This window comes from Hyla sarda, chromosome 13, assembly GCF_029499605.1.
Source record: "Hyla sarda isolate aHylSar1 chromosome 13, aHylSar1.hap1, whole genome shotgun sequence".
NCBI classification, from domain to species: Eukaryota; Metazoa; Chordata; class Amphibia; order Anura; family Hylidae; genus Hyla; species Hyla sarda.
Genome location: NC_079201.1, coordinates 49,592,749 through 49,611,459, shown reverse-complemented (window position 1 = coordinate 49,611,459; position 18,711 = coordinate 49,592,749). Strand labels below are relative to the sequence as shown.

The 18,711-nt window shown below is 41.8% G+C and overlaps 1 non-coding gene and 1 pseudogene across 1 annotated transcript; both read right to left on the bottom strand.

Annotated features, from left to right (window-relative positions):
* Positions 1-4,059: 4,059 nt before the first annotated feature.
* LOC130297857 (U2 spliceosomal RNA) lies at positions 4,060-4,250 on the bottom strand. Its single transcript, XR_008849721.1, has one exon. It is a non-coding gene; the product is annotated as a U2 spliceosomal RNA (small nuclear RNA).
* A 6,492-nt stretch (positions 4,251-10,742) lies between these two features.
* On the bottom strand, positions 10,743-10,910 carry LOC130297876 (U2 spliceosomal RNA; annotated as a pseudogene).
* Between the last annotated feature and the right edge of the window lie 7,801 nt (positions 10,911-18,711).

The window sequence follows — 18,711 nt, the reverse complement described above, 5'->3', positions numbered from 1 at the left end:
ACACGACCGCTGGGTGTTAACGGGAGCTCAGGCCTATTGCTGCGACTCCTGCTCCCACTCGCCCCAAGTCTGCTGCCAACTCTGCCTGACGTATGTAGGCCTCTGCCCCTTCTCTGCGCACGTCCTGGTACTTCCCTGCCTGACATACTTAGTGCGTTTGAGGGTATAGAACAGCAGCAGGCAATTACTTACGGCTGTCCTTTCAAAGTATATAGGCCCTAGACAGAATAACAGTTACTAAATAGTACACTCCTTTGTTGTATGTATGCCCTTAGCAATGATGAGCACACTGGTATGCGCATTTCTACGCAGAAAAAACACTTTTTTTTCTTTAAATACACCAGCAGGTGTATACTAATGTGTGGAATAGCACTGAATTTAGCACAGAGACAGAATAAAAGGTAGTAAATAATACACTACTTGGTTGTATGTATGCCCTTTGCAATGATGAGCGCACTGTTAAGCGTATTTATGCGCAGAAAAAAACTAATTTTTTTGTTGTATACACCAGCCGGTGTATACTAATGTGTGGAATAGCACTGAATTTAGCACCGAGACAGAAATACAGGTACTAAATAGTACACTACGTGTACAGTGCTACGCCATTTTATGCTAGGGACATTAGGGACCCACTCTAAATAGGTGGGCTTGACGTGGCGAGTGGGCTTTGTACTTTTTGATCAAAACGTATATACTAACAACCTGTTAGTTTTTGAAATTATGCTGAGAAGCAATTAGATCATTGTGCAAGATTGTAGATGTGAACCATGCCTGTCTTCTACCTGAATTCACATTGTGTTTTCTATCACCTCTTTTTTTTTGTTTGAACATGTTGTTTGCACTCGTCCCCACCCCCTCAGCCCAACCCTATATAAGTAGTAGTTAGCTACACATGGGCCTTTTCTTTCCTGGCAGCCTCCCAGTCTGACTGGGAGAGCATGGTAAGTAAGCTGTAGCATCCTGTTCACACTGGTGTGGTGCTGTGCGGCGTCTGTTGCTGCCTTGGCGCCGTGTCTGCGGGGAGGTGCGACCCATGGACTGGTTTGAGTGGCATTGGGGCCGCTCTGCCAGTGGGTCGTTCCCCCTGTGGGCACTGGTGTCGCGGTGGTGGTGGTCGCCAGTGCTATACCATTTTATGCTAGGGACGATAGGGACCCACTCTAAATAGGTGGCCTTGACGTGGCGAGTTGGCTTTGTACTTTTTGATCAAAATGTATATACTAACAACCTGTTAGTTTTTGAAATTATGCTGAGAAGCAATTAGATCATTGTGCAAGATTGTAGATGTGCACCATGTCTGTCTTCTACCTGAATTCACACTAAATAGTACACTACTTGGTTGTATGTATGCCCTTTGCATAAATACATAACGTGTGGTATAACGCTGAATTTAGCACAGAGACAGAGTAACAGGTGAAAAATGGTAAAAAGGCACTAAAGTCCACACTAATATGACTTATTTCTGAACAGCAGCAGGACCCAACAGTGCAGCACCACAAAAAAAAAATCCAGGGATTAAACCCTAAATGGCACTCTGTCACACAATTCTGAGCAGCAGAAGATTTGTGGAGCAAATAAAATTAAACTCAATTGGGCTGAAAAATGAGGAGATAAAATGCTTCAGAAAGTTCAGGCAGCTTGGAGATCTGTATGAGGCAGCTGACAGCTATCTGCCCCTCTCTGCTGCAATGCTCAATAACGTGAATAGGAGGTTTAGCTATCAATGATCCTTCTCAGTGTGAACAGCAAAGCACTATGCACTCCTGTCTTTCCCTAATGCTGATGTGACTAGCAGTTGCAGTGTAACGCTGTGGTATGAGCTATTCACACACACGCAGTCCCGTCCTTTCCATTTGAGTGCATAGAGGAAATGAAGAGAGGCAAGATGGCCGCCGATTATATAGGGTATGTGACATCACAGGGGTCAGTGAACACTGATAGGCTGCATCTCACATGTGATTCAGGGTCAGCCCGCCTACCTTCATTCCTGCCGGTGTTTCCCGCCCTCCCATAATCCCCTGCCCCATGTACTCACATGTGGATCCGCCATCTTAGGTCTCCAATAGCCTGGAACACTGTAAAATGGAGTTTAATGAAGCGATTTGGGCGATAGAATCGCGGCGATATTCGTATTCGTTGCGAATCGAATTTTTCATGAAATTCGTAACGATTTCGGGTTCGTCAACTTCGATTCGCTCAGCTCTACTTGCAATATTCACGGCACAGTAACAGTCTCATACAAACAGTCCTTAGGTTGCTTAGTGACTGGCAGTAGTTGCGGACCTTGAGCTAGACAATAAGTCTCTGAATTTAGGAATAGATTTGCAGATCCGTCCGGATTTAGGGGAGGTATTAGGTCCGGTGATGCTGCAGAGTGTTTGGGAAGTGACACACTCTATAATTCAGCCGTTGCTGCAAGGCTCAGGCCTAACTCACTGCGATTACTGCTGTACAGGTCTTTTTTTTTTTTTTTTTTATAACATTTTTATTTTATACAAACATAAATTTGAAAAGTACATACAAGAACTCCATAAATGTTCTACTCCCCCACCCCCACCTCCTCCACAGGCATGAGCCTTTAGGCTGTGGGAGACGGGGGTACCTGGCCATTGTCTGTCTCTAATCCTTGAGTAGTGTACTCTAAATAATATACCCCCCCAATAATACCATTTCTGTCAAATCAATACTGCTCGGGCACACCATCGGTATTGCCATACCCCACTCAATACCTATAATTTAAGTGGCCCGTCCCCCAGCCTCCCAGAACCTATTACAATATTCCAAGGGAAAAAACTGCTGTACAGGTCTTGCTTGCTTGACAGCCCACGAGGTAAGAGAGAGAAGCATGGCCGCCGCTCCCTTATATGGGCAGGGGGCATGGCGAAGGGATTGCTTACGTCACAGGGCCTCCTAAGGTCCTTCAGCTAAAAATCATAGAGTTCACCTTGTCACATGACCCGCAGGTCCTGCAATGCTAATGAAAACGAGTAATTAACCATTTATTTACATATACTATGCTATTTACATTAACCTATGCATAAATTACTGATTGTAAATTAGAATAGGGGTAGACTGGATTAATAGGGATCCCTACGTCCTAGGGACTCTGGCTATGGGGACCCATAAGTAAATAAGTACCGTATAGAATGCGGTACTGGGACACCACATATATTTCTTCGACAAATTCATTTTTAAACCAGTTTTCACCTTTTTCTCGCTTCTTTTCCGCTTACTTTTTTTTCCATTTTTCCATGTTTTTCTTCCTTTCTCCTCTTTTCTCTGCGTATTATTCTTATTTTTCTTCTTATTCAAACCCTATGATTGCAGCAATGCTTATTCAATACTGCCAGCAGATGGAGACACTGGGGAATATTTATCAAAGGATTTAGACTGGTTTTTCCTGTCTACATTTGTCGCACAGAAAGTCGCAGTCCAAATATGTGCAACATTTCTGTGACTTTTGCTCTAGAGGATTTTTAGAACATTATGCATTGGTGCTGATTACATCAAAAGTGACTTTTCAGCGACAAGTCGCATCGACTGAAAGTATGCCGAAATGTCAGTCCATGTTGGAGCAGGTTTAAATACAGTCTAAAGCATAGATCTCAAAGTATGTGCACAGAATTTATCAAGGGCCTTGCGCCTTTTGATACATTAGGTGCACAATAGACTAGCTTAATCCTCTGTAGTTTGGTCTGTATTGATGCGGGACATAGACAGCCAGCTGATGACCAATCCATTAGTGCAACGGATGGCCGGAAACATTTGTTTTTATCTTTGCAATACCACAGAACCAATGCATGGTCAATCAACAGCAATGACACACCTTTGTGAACAGCCAGGAGACCCCCCATGTTATGTCAATTAGGAAAATTCAGCACCCACCAGCTAAAAGACAGCTAGCTATCATGTCATGTCCAACCTGCACAGGTGTGCTGGCTGCTCAGATGATCCAATTAAGGAGGCCATTTATTCAGCAGCAGCAGAAGTCCTGTGCCTGGACGCTCCAACAGCGGCCAGACACAAGCAGCACCACCTTTTGTTTTTAACACTGTAATGGGGTGGTGCACTGTACCCAAAGATACTGCCATATCGGGTCAATGCATAGGGCGACGGAAGCAAGCTTCGAAATCGGCCCCCATTCTCAAAAATCCATTTAATATATGGTCCCCAGATAGGGGACGTATCAGATATTAAACTGATTTTAACAGATTTTTTTTCCCTCAGTTACAGACTATTGTTGAAACGGTCATCAGGTCACCTACCAAGACTCTTCACTTAAAACAATATCTGAAAACACATCATGCAGAAAAAAAACAACAAGGCAAAAACCAAAAACAGAAAAAAAGACACAAAAAAATTGGTCAGAATATTACAACTTCCACCATTGTGTATCCTTCCATACCTTTTCGGCCTTCTCCTCTCCCATCCTCTTCTTGTCGGATAAATACACAATAAATAATCTTCCGAGAAACAGCTTCCTACATTCACTTGGAGAAATAAGAACATTTTTAAAAACAAGCAAATTTCTGGAGTCCCATAAAACTTCTTTTAAAATGGAAAAAATAATCCAGCAAACATGCACATCTTCCTTCATCTTAAAATCCTGACCAATAAAAATGTTTTCAAAAGTAAAATCAGTAAAACCCGAAAGTGCAATAAAAAATCTTCTTAAAAGCCTAAAAACATCCTTGGCATAAAAACAGTCCCAGAACAAATGTACAATATCTTCTCTGCCTCCACAACCTTCTCTTGGACATTCTTCTCCCACTCTTATTCCTCTTCCCCTCAAAAAAGCTTGAGTTGGGAGGCAGCCATGAAATTACATCCATACTAAATCTTTTTGTCTATTAAATAAACCAAAGGAATTAAAAAGGCTCCATATCTTCACTGACTGTGTAATATTGCAGAATGGTACTTCATAAAATTTTTTTTTCTCTCTTTCTCATCTCATCCTCTATTTTCTTCTTTTCAGGTTTTCCCAGGGAGCTCAGGTTAAATTGATCATTGAAAGACCGAAGAATGACATAAAAGGTAGGTATATTTAACGCGATTGGTCTTCTCAGGTCTCTCTCACACCAGCCCCACTTAGAAAACAACCATCCTGCCATGTATTTACACATATCAGCCGTTTTACTGTTGCACTGAGTTGTCTTAAAAATTTAAAGAAAATAATGTAACTTTAAAAATAAATCAATTTCTGAAAAATCATATCAGCCGTTCTTTGCTTTACTCATAACCTTCTCTCTTTGTGATTTTTGGGGGATCCAAAATGGAAAAAATGAAAAGTTTCCTTGTTGTCCTCTGTATCCAGAGCTTCCCAGGTGGAAAAACCAAGGTAGAATACAGTAGTAAAGGTAAAATCACAGTCTTAATAACAAGCACTTTTCCTTTCAGAGATAAAGTTCTAAGTTTCCAAAAATTCATTTTTTTAAAATCAATTTTGCAATCCAGTTTGTTATAAGTCTCTGTCCCTTTAAGATTATTTTCAAAAATGACACCTAAAACCTCCATATTCTCCTTTATCTCCACTCCATCCACCAACACATCTGCACGTTTTCCAAAATTAACTAACTGACATTTGCCCCAATTCACACACATCCCAGCCACACAGCAAAAAATCCTAATATGCAAATTGACTCTATCCAAATCAGCTTGTGACATGCATGTAAAGGCGACATCGTCCATATAGCTTAAGACTTTTAAATTACTCCCACCACTGCCAGGTATAAAAACTCCACTTACACGTTTATCTTTCTGGACACTCTTTAACAAAGCCTCGATGACACAGACAAAAAGAATTGGGGAGAGTGGACAACCCTGCCGAACACCTGATAAAATCTTAAAAGTTGGCCCAACATGTCCATTCATTAAAATCTGCCCAGTAACACCATTATAAAACCCTTTAATTACATTTAATAATTCCACTGGGATCCCTAAATGTTTCAAGGCCATAAACATAAATTTGTGTGCTACCTTGTCATATGCTTTTTCGAAATCCACAGATTCAACTAAAAGAGGCACCTTATTAAAATTACAATGATAAATAACATCCCTTAAAATCAATAAATTATCAGTAATTCTTCTCCCGGGTACAGCACATACTTGATAATCATCCACCATATGCCTAAGTCTGTTTGCAACTATTTTAGCAATAATTTTATAGTCACTGTTTAACAATGAAATTGGTCTCCAATTTTTAATATCACGTTCGTCACCTTTCTTATGTATTAGTGTGATAATTCCTTTTTTCATTGATTCAGCTAAAATCCCAGACTTAAAAACATATTGCACAACCCGAGTAAAAACATCTTTTAAAAAAGGCCAAAATGCAATATAAAATTCCGCAGGAATGCCATCACTCCCTGGCGTTTTACCTTTGGCCATTCCAATTTCACTCTCACAAACATCTTCCACCAACAGAACTTTCTCATCATCAGGAATTTTATTCTCAAAAATGTTGCAGTAGTCGTCCATTTCATTCTCGCTAGCTTTACTTTCATTGCTAAAAAGTGCTTTATAAAATTTACCAACCTCCTCCACCATCTCCTTACCGCCAACTTCACCATTAGGGGTTAAAACTGATTTAAAAACCCCGTTTGGCTTAAAACATTTTTTTTTAAATATCGACTACATTGTTAATTTTCCTCTAAATGTTGCACCTTAGCCCTGTAAACAATATTACGACCTCTTTCTTTCAACCTTGCTTTCATTTCCTCCTTAACTTTAGAAATCTCGGCATCCACCTCCACACCAGCATTCTTAAACTTAGAGTCTCTAACTGCGAAACTAAAACCTCATCTCTCCGCCTTTTCTCCTGTGCTCTCCGAATGCAAACAGAATTAAAATAAACCACAACATTTCCTTTTGCCCAGTCCCACCAATCTAAAATATTTTTAAAACAGTCTTGTTTCGCAGCACAGGATAAAAAAATATTCTTAAAACCTGCTGTTACCTCCTCTTCTTCCAGTAAACTCACATTCAATTTCCAGAGTCCCCTACCAAAGGCAATGGACTCTGAGATGCTTATTTCAGCAGATAACATTTTATGATCCGTGAAAATAGACATCACCTGATTGCACCGGGACACCTTCATCCCTTCAGACACAAAAATGTCTTGTACTAATTGCTTTAAAACATTAGAGGTAACGTCAGTTCTGGCTTCCACAGTACTCTCCCGGTCATTACTATTACAAATACAGTTAAAATCACTAGCCACAATGGTACTTTCCCGACCTGGGATGAAAAACTTCTAGGATTCTAAAAAAAAAACTAACCGCTCTTGTTTGTCTGCTGGGGCATATACATTAAAAACTCTGATCCTCTGGTCTAAAAACTCAAAGTTTAAAACCATACAACGGCCGGGTATTAAAATCTGGCAATTTAAAACTTTAGTATTATTATTTTTAACTAAAAAACCAACTCCTTCATTCTTATTATCCGTACTAGTTGACCAAAAATATTGTCCCATCCTCCACTCATCAGCTTAAGGTGCAGATTTTAATATCACCACTCACATTTTCCAACACATCAAAAATTGCAGCTCTTCTCACTTCTCCTTACATACTCCTTACATTGAGGGTTGTTACTGTAAGAGTCATGATAACTAAAATGAATAAAACCAAACCTTTAGTATCCATGATAGTTAAAAATGTACATTTTGACTCTCTACCTTCCTCATTACTGTTGCAAGGCTATCAGGCGACACTGGATCACAGTCCCTGCACATTTCTTCTTCTCCAACAACTGGGTCCTCTTGACCCCCAGACCAGGTGTAAGTGATTTTTCAGATGACTCTACATCCTCTTGGAATTCCATTCCCTCCTCCTCCCCCACAACTGGGTCTGGACATTCCACATCACCACTCATGCTTTCACAAGGAAAAACATCACTATACACAGTTTCTACTTTCCCAACTTCCTCAACTTTTGCACATGTCACTTCACTTATGGAGACCAATTTCTTCCTCTCTTTTTTCCCTGTAGTAGTAGCAACAGGTTCCTCCCCAGCCCCTGTCTCCATAGCAGGCTTCTCAATCACATCCACCTGAGCATTAAAATTTTTAACAATCACACCACCTGTGCTCCTCACAACTTCACCCTCCTCCTCCACAGTAGCTTTTTCACCTCCATCCACACCTGAAACTCCTGAAATTGATCTAATTTCCCTTCCTACTCTCTGCTCTTTACTCTGTTCACCTCTACTTCCAGCCGCATCAGCATAGCTCCTTCTCTTGTACCATAGGTGACACCCTCTGGCCAAATGATCATAACTCCCACAAATATCACAAGTCTTTTTCTCACCACAAGCACTTGTCTCATGTCCAGTCTTGCCCCAGTTCCTACAAACAACACCCTTTTGAGGATAGGCATCCTGCACATGGCCATAGGCTTGACATCTGCGACAAAATTGAAGCTGCCCCTCATAAAAACAAAAACCACGTTCCCCTCCAATAGAAAAAACATGGGGAATACTCTTCACACCCTCTTCCATAGAATCATCCTTCTTAAACTTCACCACAAATTGTCTCTTACAATTAAAAAACCCGTGTTTGTTCTTTAGCTTTCCAAAAAACTTGACCTCACAGTAACGGAACAGAAAATTTGTAACCATTGCGTCTGTCACTTTAGGATTGTACATATGTACAATAACCACTTTTTCCATGTTCCTGAACAAAGGCTCTATTTTCACCTTCCTCATGATATCCGGCTGATTCTTTCTTTTCATCCCTTCCAGGTCCATGTAGACCCTCTGACAAATCTCGGAATAAAAAAATGTGATATCATAGATACCCTGTCTAGGGAAATCTGACATTGCAAATACATCTGTTACCTTGAAGTATTGAAGCTTGTGCAGAATCTCCAGCACGATCTGGTCCAGGCCAACTGTTCCCCGATGTTCCATTGGGGCGAAAATCCTGACCGTATCCTCCATACCGTGAATCCTTTCTCCTCCTCCACTCATTTTTGCAGGCGATGAAACCCACTATCGCAACTCCGAAATAACCCAGGCCCCCACGCAAAGAGGGCCCCGATCATCACCCCCTTCAACTCCTAGCCCACCAGGTAAACCATACGGGTTTGAAGCCAAAAGACCGAGAAGCGATAACCATGAAAGGGGGGGCCCAACAATGTCCCCTTCATGTGCACTATCACTGCTTGCAGGAAGGGAGGCTGCAAGCCAGCCTCCCGTACACACTCTGGCTGGGTGGCAGTCAACCACCAGTACACACAGCAGACCCTAAACCCATATCATTATTGCTAAGCAGCAAGACAGGAGCCCATTGCACACTGATGGAGCATTTTTAAATGCAATCCATGCATGTGACACTGGGCTTAGGAACTGCATAGGAAACAAACACACAAGCACACACCTGCCTGCACCCTATTGGACTCACTTGTTTGGGTTAGATACGGGTTATTTGACAACCAATGGCGGTGATGGTTCTGCTCATGGCAGTGCTGATTCTCATAAAGCTGTTGGTTCTGTGAGGTTCTAGGCAACATCACAATCTCCATGGTTACATACACAACAAAGGTGACTTGTTGTTTACACTTTGCAAGGCCAGTGGAAGTGAGTGACATCATAGCACAGTAGATCTAAGGGTTCTAGATGGATGCAACCATCTCCTGTTACTTCTCTGAAGGTTCTAGACATCACCATCTCCATAGTCAGTCACATACACAGCAAAGGTGAGACGTTGTTTACATCTCGCGATGTCAGCGGTATTGAGTGACATCATAGCACAGTGCTAAGGCTCCTGGATGCAGAAGCAATATCTCAATGGATAATACATTTATATATGTGTATATATACATATATATATATTTCTTCTTTGCCGAATTCATTTTTAAACCCGTTTTCACCTTTTTCTCCCTTCTTTTCCTCGTACTTTTTTTTCCATTTTTCCACGTTTTTCTTCTTTCCTCCTCTTTTCTCTGCGTATTATTTTTATTTTTCTTCTTATCCTTCGTCTTATTCAGACCCTACCATTGCAGCAATGCTTAATCAATACCACCAGCAGATGGAGACACTGGGGGATAATTTTCCAAGGATTTATACAGATTTTTCCTGTATACATTTGTCGCACAGAAAGTCGCAGGCCAAATATGTGCGACATTTCTGCGTCTTTAGCCTCTAGAGGATTTTTAGAACATTATGCATTGGTGCTGAATATATCAAAAACGACTTCAGCGACAAGTCGCATCGGCTGAAAGTATGCCGAAATGTCAGTCCATGTTGGAGCAGGTTTAAATACAGTCTAAAGCATAGATCTCAAAGTCTGTGCACAGAATTTATCAAAGGCCTTGCGCCTTTTCATACATTAGGTAGGTGCACAACAGAATAGCCTAACCCTCTGTACTTTGGTCTATATTGATGCGGGACATAGACAGCCAGCTGATGACCAATCCATTAGTGCAACGGATGGCCGGAAACATCTGTTTTTATCTTTTCAATACCACAGAACCAATGCATGGTCAATCAACAGCAATGACACACCTGTGTGAACAGCCAGGAGACCCCCATGTATGTCAATTAGGAAAATTCAGCACCCACCAGCTAAAAGACAGCTAGCTATCATGTCATGTCCAACCTGCACAGGTGTGCTGGCTGCTGAGATGATCCAATTAACGAGGCCATTTATTCAGCAGCAGCACAGAAGTTCTGTGCCTGGACGCTCCAACAGCGGCCAGGCACAAGCAGCACCCCCTTTTGTTTTTCAGCTGCAGCAGCAAAGCCCACAGGACTAGCTAGCCAGCAAGCAAGTAGCAATGAAACTAGGTCGGAAGCAAGCTTCGAAATCGGCCCCCGTTCTCAAAAATCCATTTAATATATGGTCCCCAGATAGGGGACGTATCAGATAATAAACTAATAAGAACAGATTTTTTTTATTTTTAGTGAAAAGTAAATGTACAAATTTTATTGCAAAGGAAATGCACAATATGTAATCATAAACATATGAAATATAACATACATTTTCAGAACCAAAAAACATAAACAAAACATTTTCATCATGTATAATAAGAAAAAAGACATATAGCCAAACAAAACTTTCCCTTTAAATCTGTCCCTTTAAATATCCCAAAGGATTCTGTCCCTCCTGCAATCCCTTCATCAGTTCACTCTGTAAGAAAAGAAAGAAAAAATTAGAAAGCAAATCATAACCAATCTTTCCATTTTTTATGTTTCCATATTCCTTCACAATCATCAAAACCAAAATTTTTCCGATGACATAAAACATAAAGAAAAATTTTACCACGGATCATGCCTAGACACTCATTCACTCCCACATCAGACTGCTTAAAAATCTTAATATTCCTCACATCCCACAAAACCTCTTTCACACAATTTACTACGAACCATAACACTCTCGCTTTCTCTCTGCTCAATCCACACAACCCATACATCATCATCTGAAAAGATAGGACTTCTATCCCAGTAAGACCCTTTATGAGGCCAGACATTCCTCTCCACACAGACTTTGCATAACCACACTCCCAAAACACATGTACATAATTCTCACATCCTCCACAGCCATCCCTAGGACACACTTCACTATCCACTAACCTCCTTCTCCGTTGAAAAACACGAGTTGGCAGACACCCAAGGGCCAACATCCAAGACAGGTCTTTTTGTCTATTAGTCAATTCTTTGTTATTAACATTTCTCCGCAACACCTTACATTCATTCTCAGACAATCCACCCACACATTCAACTATCTCCCTATTTTCCAGTATTTTCATCACCTTCTTACTATCATCCCATTCAGTCACACTACCCAAATCATTCCTCCTAATACACCTCTCAATCCTCTGGTAAAACCAAGGCACATTAAAACTCACAGGCATTTTTTTATTTTCTAAAGCCGAGGAACGTGCTTTCGATTCACCCAAAGTGCAAGAAAAAGTGCAAACGTATTACTCTAAAAAAACGTGCACAAAGGATGCGGTCTATCGCAAGCCCTTCTCTGATAGGAGAGAGGCCCCCCAACAAACCTTACCCTTCGCCTCCGGACCAAAAGGTACCTGCGAGGTTCCGGGTTCGATGTCCCTTTTCGCCGAAGCTACTAGGGGACCACAAATGCTCCCGGCATCCCCCTTGGCGTTAGCCAAGGTATCTGCCCGCAGAGCCGATTACGGAAGGTACCCTGCCAAAGCAGGGGTGTTTGCAGGGAGGTGCGGAACCTAATGGCCACACACACCTCCCCTAGACCGCCAGGAGGGACACCCAGAAGGGCTACCGCATCCTGACAAATCCTGTGAACACACAACACGCAAAAAGTGACACAGTGAGACAAAAAAGAAATAAATAAGTGAATGTGTGCAGATATACTGCCCGGACATCCGGCCGGATCTATAAAAATTTCTCTGATCCTAGCCAGAAGGCCGGGAATCAAGAGGTGAGTGCCACAAGGTGAAGAGATTATGGTGCCCGTGCTTCAACTCAGTGAGCCAGTATTCCCAGTGAGTTTCCTCCTAATACACCTCTCAATCCTCTGGTAAAACCAAGGCACATTAAAACTCACAGGCATTCTCAAATCTCTCTCCATTAACTTATATTTCACCAACACATTCCCAGCCAAATACTTCAACATGCACCCAAACACACATTCCTTTTCACTCACAGCGACACAAAAACTGACATACTTTACCGCCAGGAACACCTCCACATTCATCATCCCTTTCCCACCATGCATTCTGCTTTTCACCACTTTCCCACGACTCAGTTTCTCCATATTTGAATTCCATAGGAAAACAAAGATCTGCCTGATAATTCTTGATAGACACCTATCAGGTGGAGGAAACACATAATTAACATAAAGTAAAATAGGAATTATAACAGACTTAATAATCAAAACCCTTCCTTCAATAGATAAAGTCCTTAAAGACCAAAAATTGATTTTATTACCCTCCCTCCCCAGAACCCTCTCCCAACTTTCCTTCCGATACAAATCATTGTCAAACACCACACCTAGTACTTCCACACCCCCTCTCTCACAGGCCACTCACATACCCCACTTTCACTCCATCCTTCAAAGAATTTACAACCGCTCTTGTCAACATTCAGTTTAAACCCACTCATCAAACAGAAACAATCAATCAATAACTTAGCACGCCTTATCCCTGCCATTGTCTTACATACAACAGTAACATCATCCATATATCTAATCACACGCATATCCTTCCCATTACTACCAGGTATTTCTATACCCCGCATCACCTTATCCCTCCTGATCATCCCGAACAAAGGCTCAATCATGCAAATAAAAAGATTGGCGACAGGGGACACCCCTGACTCTATTTTTACCCCCTTACTCAAAAAAACATTAATCTGAACTTTACAACAAATACCCCTATACAAGCATTAAATCCACCTCACCATTCTTCCAGGTACATTCATTATCCTCAAAATTTGAAACAATAAATCATGCACCACCCTGTCATACGCTTTCTCAAAATCTACCGTAACAACAGCCACACCTTGCTTCCTAGCTTTACAATCCCACAATACATCCCTTAACCCCAACAAACACTGAGAAATCTTACGATCAGGCACTGCACACATTTGCTCCTCACCTACCATACAATCAATCACATCCTTCAACCTATTCGCAATAACTTTAGCAATTATTTTATAATCACAATTTAAGAGCGCTATAGGCCTCCAATTTTTTAGGTCCCTCTTATCCCCTTTTTTAAACAATAACACAATCACACTCTCACTCATACTTTTAGATAACTTCCCTCTCCTAAGAACTTCCTTACATACCTCCCATACATAATCACCTAACATATCCCAAAACACAAGATAAAATTCCACAGGCAAACCATCACTCCCTGCCACCTTTCCTTTCTTCATCCCATTCACAGCATCCTCAACCTCACTCTTCCTCACATCTCCCTCCAAAAAACTCCCATCAAACTCATCCAAGCACTTATTCACATACCCCAAACATTCCTCCTCTAGAGTCACATCCCGCTCCTTCTCCGTGAATAAATCAGAATAACACTTCCACACTTCCTCCAAAACCTCATCCTTACCAAAAACCTCTACCCCATCACTCTTAAACACACTCATCATCTCCGTTTTTTTTACTGAATGCCTTTTTAAAGAAAAATGTGGTACATTTCTCATCCTTCTCTTTCACCTCAACCCTAGCCTGTGCAATAATCTTCCTTCCATTCCTCTCCAGACACTCATTCACACTTCCACGAGCTTCCTCAATCTCCTTCTCAACACTCATCCCCAAACGCCTCAATTCATACAAATACTCTAACCTTCTTTGCCATCTCTCATACTCTTCTCTATCTTTCCTCCCTTTGTCACACCCTTTCTTAATAAAAAAAACCTTTTAGTCTCCAATTTCACCTACTCCCACCACTCCACAATACTATAAAACTCATCCTTCCTCAACACTCATCCATCAAAACGCTCCCTGTATTCTTGTAACACACATTCGTTCTCCAACAAGGACAGATTAAACTTCCAAACACCCTTCCCATACTCACTCAGACCACCACCTCTTACCACACATTCAATCCAGGCATGATCCGTGATCGGTAACCTCCTCCGTCTGAAATTAGAAACAGACATTAGTTTTGAGACAAAAATAAAATCAATACGTGAACTGACATTATTAGAAAAATAAGTATAACCAATGGAACCATCATTATTTTCAACAAAAGCACCTTTTCACCCAAATAAACTGACAATTTCTTTAAGCTGCTTGCTTGTATTGTCCAAGCCACTCCCAACACCCACTGCTGAACTACTCCTATCTCCCTCTGAAATAATACAATTAAAATCCCCTATAAGCAAAACATCATCCCTCCCATTCAAAAAAGAAATATAACTTCTCAAAAACCTCCCTTCTTTCCTTCCTCCCAGCCGGAGCATAAACATTAATAATCTTATAAACTAAACCCCTAAACATAAAATGAACTAATAACACCCTACCAGGAACAACATGAACTAATTTTTTAACTAAAAACTCATGACTTAAATAAAATACCCACCCCAGAATTACGCTCCATAGAGCCTGACCACACAGATGGCCCATGAGGCCAAGAAATATTTGGGTCCCCATCTACACAGTATTCTTGGAGACCCAGGATTAGAGATGAGCGAACTTACAGTAAATTTGATTCGTCACAAACTTCTTGGCAGTTGATGACTTTTCCTGCGTAAATTAGTTCAGCCTTCAGGTGCTCCGGTGGGCTGGAAAAGGAAAGAGTCTCCTAGGACTGTATCCACCTTTTACAGCCCACCGGAGCACCGGAAAGCTGAACTAATTTATGCAGGAAAAGTCATCCACTGCCGAGCCGAGAAGTTTGTGACGAATCAAATTTACTGTAAGTTCACTCATCTCTACCCAGGATGTCAAAAGAATATGCAGATAAATCAAAAATAGCTGACCCCCTCTCCAAGGATTTAATGCTGAGTACATTTTAGGAACCTATAATTAAACTCATTTACATATTAGTAAGAAAAGGAAAAATAAGCAAAACAATGTCATGTAGGAGCACCTTTCCCCGTCCTCTATTCCTTTTCTTAAACTCCTCAGGACTATCTTTAAGTTTCAGAGTTTTGGCCAGATTTTTAACCGAAACCTCCTCCAAATAACTGGCACCAGGGGGGGACCAAGAGGAATCAGACTCAATCCGACTTGATGACCCCCCAGTCCCCGGGCAGGAAAAATCCTCAACTGGCCTTTCTCCTCTTTCCTCTCTTCTATTTCCTGCTGCATCAGCATAGCTCATTTTCTTTCTGTACCATAAGCTGCAGCCTCTAGCTAAATGCTCCTCACTACCACAGATATCACACGTTTTTTTCTCAGTGCATTCACTCGAGTTGTGACCTGTTTTCCCACAAATCCTGCAGCATACTCCTTGCTCAGGGCAAGACTCCTGTACATGTCCATAAGTGTGTCAACGTCTATAGTACTGCAACTGTCCTTCATAAAAACAAAAACCTCTTTCTCCTCCAATAGAAAACACCTGTGGTATACTCTTCCTTCCATCTTCCATTCCTTTATCCTTTTTAAATATTACAATAAATTTCCTTTTACAGTTAAAGTACCCATGTCTGTTCTTGAGTCTTCCAAGAAATTTAACTTCCTCACAATATCGGAACAAAAAATTTGTCAACATCTCATCAGAAACCTTTGGGTTGTACATATGGACTATAACAACCTTAGACATATTCATGAATAATGGTTCCACTTTCACCTTACTCATAGCTGGCTCATTTCTCCTCTTCATCACTTCTAAGTCCATGTAGACTCTCTGGCAAACCTCAGAATCATAAAAGGTTATATCGTAAATCCCTTGCCTAGAGAAATCTTGCATAGCGTTTACATGCCATACCTGAAGGTACTGGAGCTTGCAAAGAATCTCCAGCACAACTTGGTCCAATCCGATCGTCCCCCGGTGTTCGCCAGGAACGTAAATACGCACCATCTCCTCGAGTCCTCTCTCCGCTCATTTTTGTAGGTTAAGATACCCACTATCGCAACCCAGTAACAATCCAGGGCCCCCCGCAAAAGAGGGCCCCGATGACCACCCCTTCCGACTCCTACCCTGGCCGGTAAGCCGCACAGGATCAAAGCCAAAAGGCTGAGAAGTGATAACCGTGAAAGGGGCGGGCCCAACAATGTCCCCTTCATGTGCACTATCACTGCTTGCAGGAAGGGAGGCTGCCAGCCAGCCTCTCATACACACTCTGGCTGGGTGGCAGTCAACCACCAGTACACACGGCAGACCCTAAACCCATATCATTAGTGCTAAGCAGCAAGACAGGCGCCCATTGCACTCTGATGGAGCATTTTTAAATGCAATCCATAACTCGGATTTGCTAGGAACCCTTCTTACTCCTCCTACTTGCATGTGACACTGGGCTTAGGATCAGCATAGGAAACACACACACAAGCACACACCTATGTTTGTTGCCTGCAGATGCCTCCTTGGCTGTCCCCAAACGGTATCAAAACAACAGCTGTAAGGATAGAGGACATGCCTGCACCCTATTGGACTCACTTGTTTGGGTTAAATCCGGGTTATTTGACAATCTATGGTGGTGATGGTTCTGTTCATGGCAGTGCTGATTCTCATAAAGCTGTTGGTTCTGTGAAGGTTCTAGGCGACATCACAATCTCCATGGTTACATACACAACAAAGGTGAGTTGTTGTTTACACTTTGCAAGGCCAGTGGAAGTAAGTGACATCATAGCACAGTAGTTCTATGCATTCTAGATGGATGCAACAATCTCCTGTTGCTTCTCTGAAGGTTCTAGACGACATCACCATCTCCATAGTCAGTCAGATACACAGCAAAGGTGAGATGCTATTTAGATATCGCGATGTCAGTGGTATTGAGTGACATCATAGCACAGTGCTAAGGCTCCTGGATGCAGCAGCAATATCTCAATGGAGAATACATTTATATATGTGTATATATACATATATTTGTGGTCATGGCTACAGCAGTATACCAATGATGAACCTTGAATCTATGTAGTTGAATAGGATGGTTGACGGTGTGCCCAAAACATCGTCGAGGGTAAAACCTATAAGGGGGCATACCCTAAAAGGTGAAATGTGAGAAAAGGGGAGAGAGGGAGGGTGGGTCACGAAAATGAGACCTGCAATGAAGGTGGAGAGAGGCAGGCTATATTTATGGTGAGCCTCCGCCTCTCCCACAAATCCAGGCTGATAACAATCAGCCTTAATTATATATATTTCTTAGCCAAATTCATTTTTAAACCTGTTTTCACCTTTTTCTCCCTTCTTTTCCTCTTACTTTTTTTTTCCATTTTCCATGTTTTTCTTCTTTTCTCTTTTCTCTGCGTATTATTCTTATTTTTCTTCTTATTCAGACCCTATCATTGCAGCAATGCTTATCCAATACCGCCAGCAGATGGAGACACTGGGGGATATTTATAAAAGGATTTAGACTGATTTTTCCTGTCTACACTTGTCGCACAGAAAGTCGCAGGCCAAATATGTGCGACATTTCTGCGACTTTAGCCTCTAGAGGATTTTTACAACATTATACATAGGTGCTGAATATATCAAAAGCAACTTTTCAGCGACAGACAAGTCGCATCGGCTGAAAGTATGCCAAAATGTCAGTCCATGTTGGAGCAGGTTTAAATACAGTCTAAAGCATAGATCTCAAAGTCTGTGCACAGAATTTAGCAAGGGCCTCGCACCTTCTGATGCATTAGGTAGGTGCACAATAGCATAGCCTAACCCTCTGTACTTTGGTCTATATTGATGCGGGACATAGACAGCCAGCTGATGACCAATCCATTAGTGCAACGGATGTCCGGAAACATTTGTCTTTATCTTTGCAATACCACAGAAGCAATGCATGGTCAATCAACAGCAATGACACACCTGTGTGAACAGCCAGGAGACCCCCCCCCATGTTATGTCAATTAGGAAAATTCAGCACCCACCAGCTAAAAGACAGCTACCTATCATGTCCTGTCCAACCTGCACAGGTGTGCTGGCTGCTGAGATGATCCAATTAAGGAGGCCTTTTATTCAGCAGCAGCATAAGTCCTGTGCTTGGACGCTCCAACAGCGGCCAGACACGAGCAGCACCACCTCTTGTTTTTCGGCTGCAGCAGCAGCAAGGCCCACAGGACTAGCTAGCCAGCAAGCATGTGGCAATGAAACAAGGAGTCTTTCTTTTTAACACTGTAAT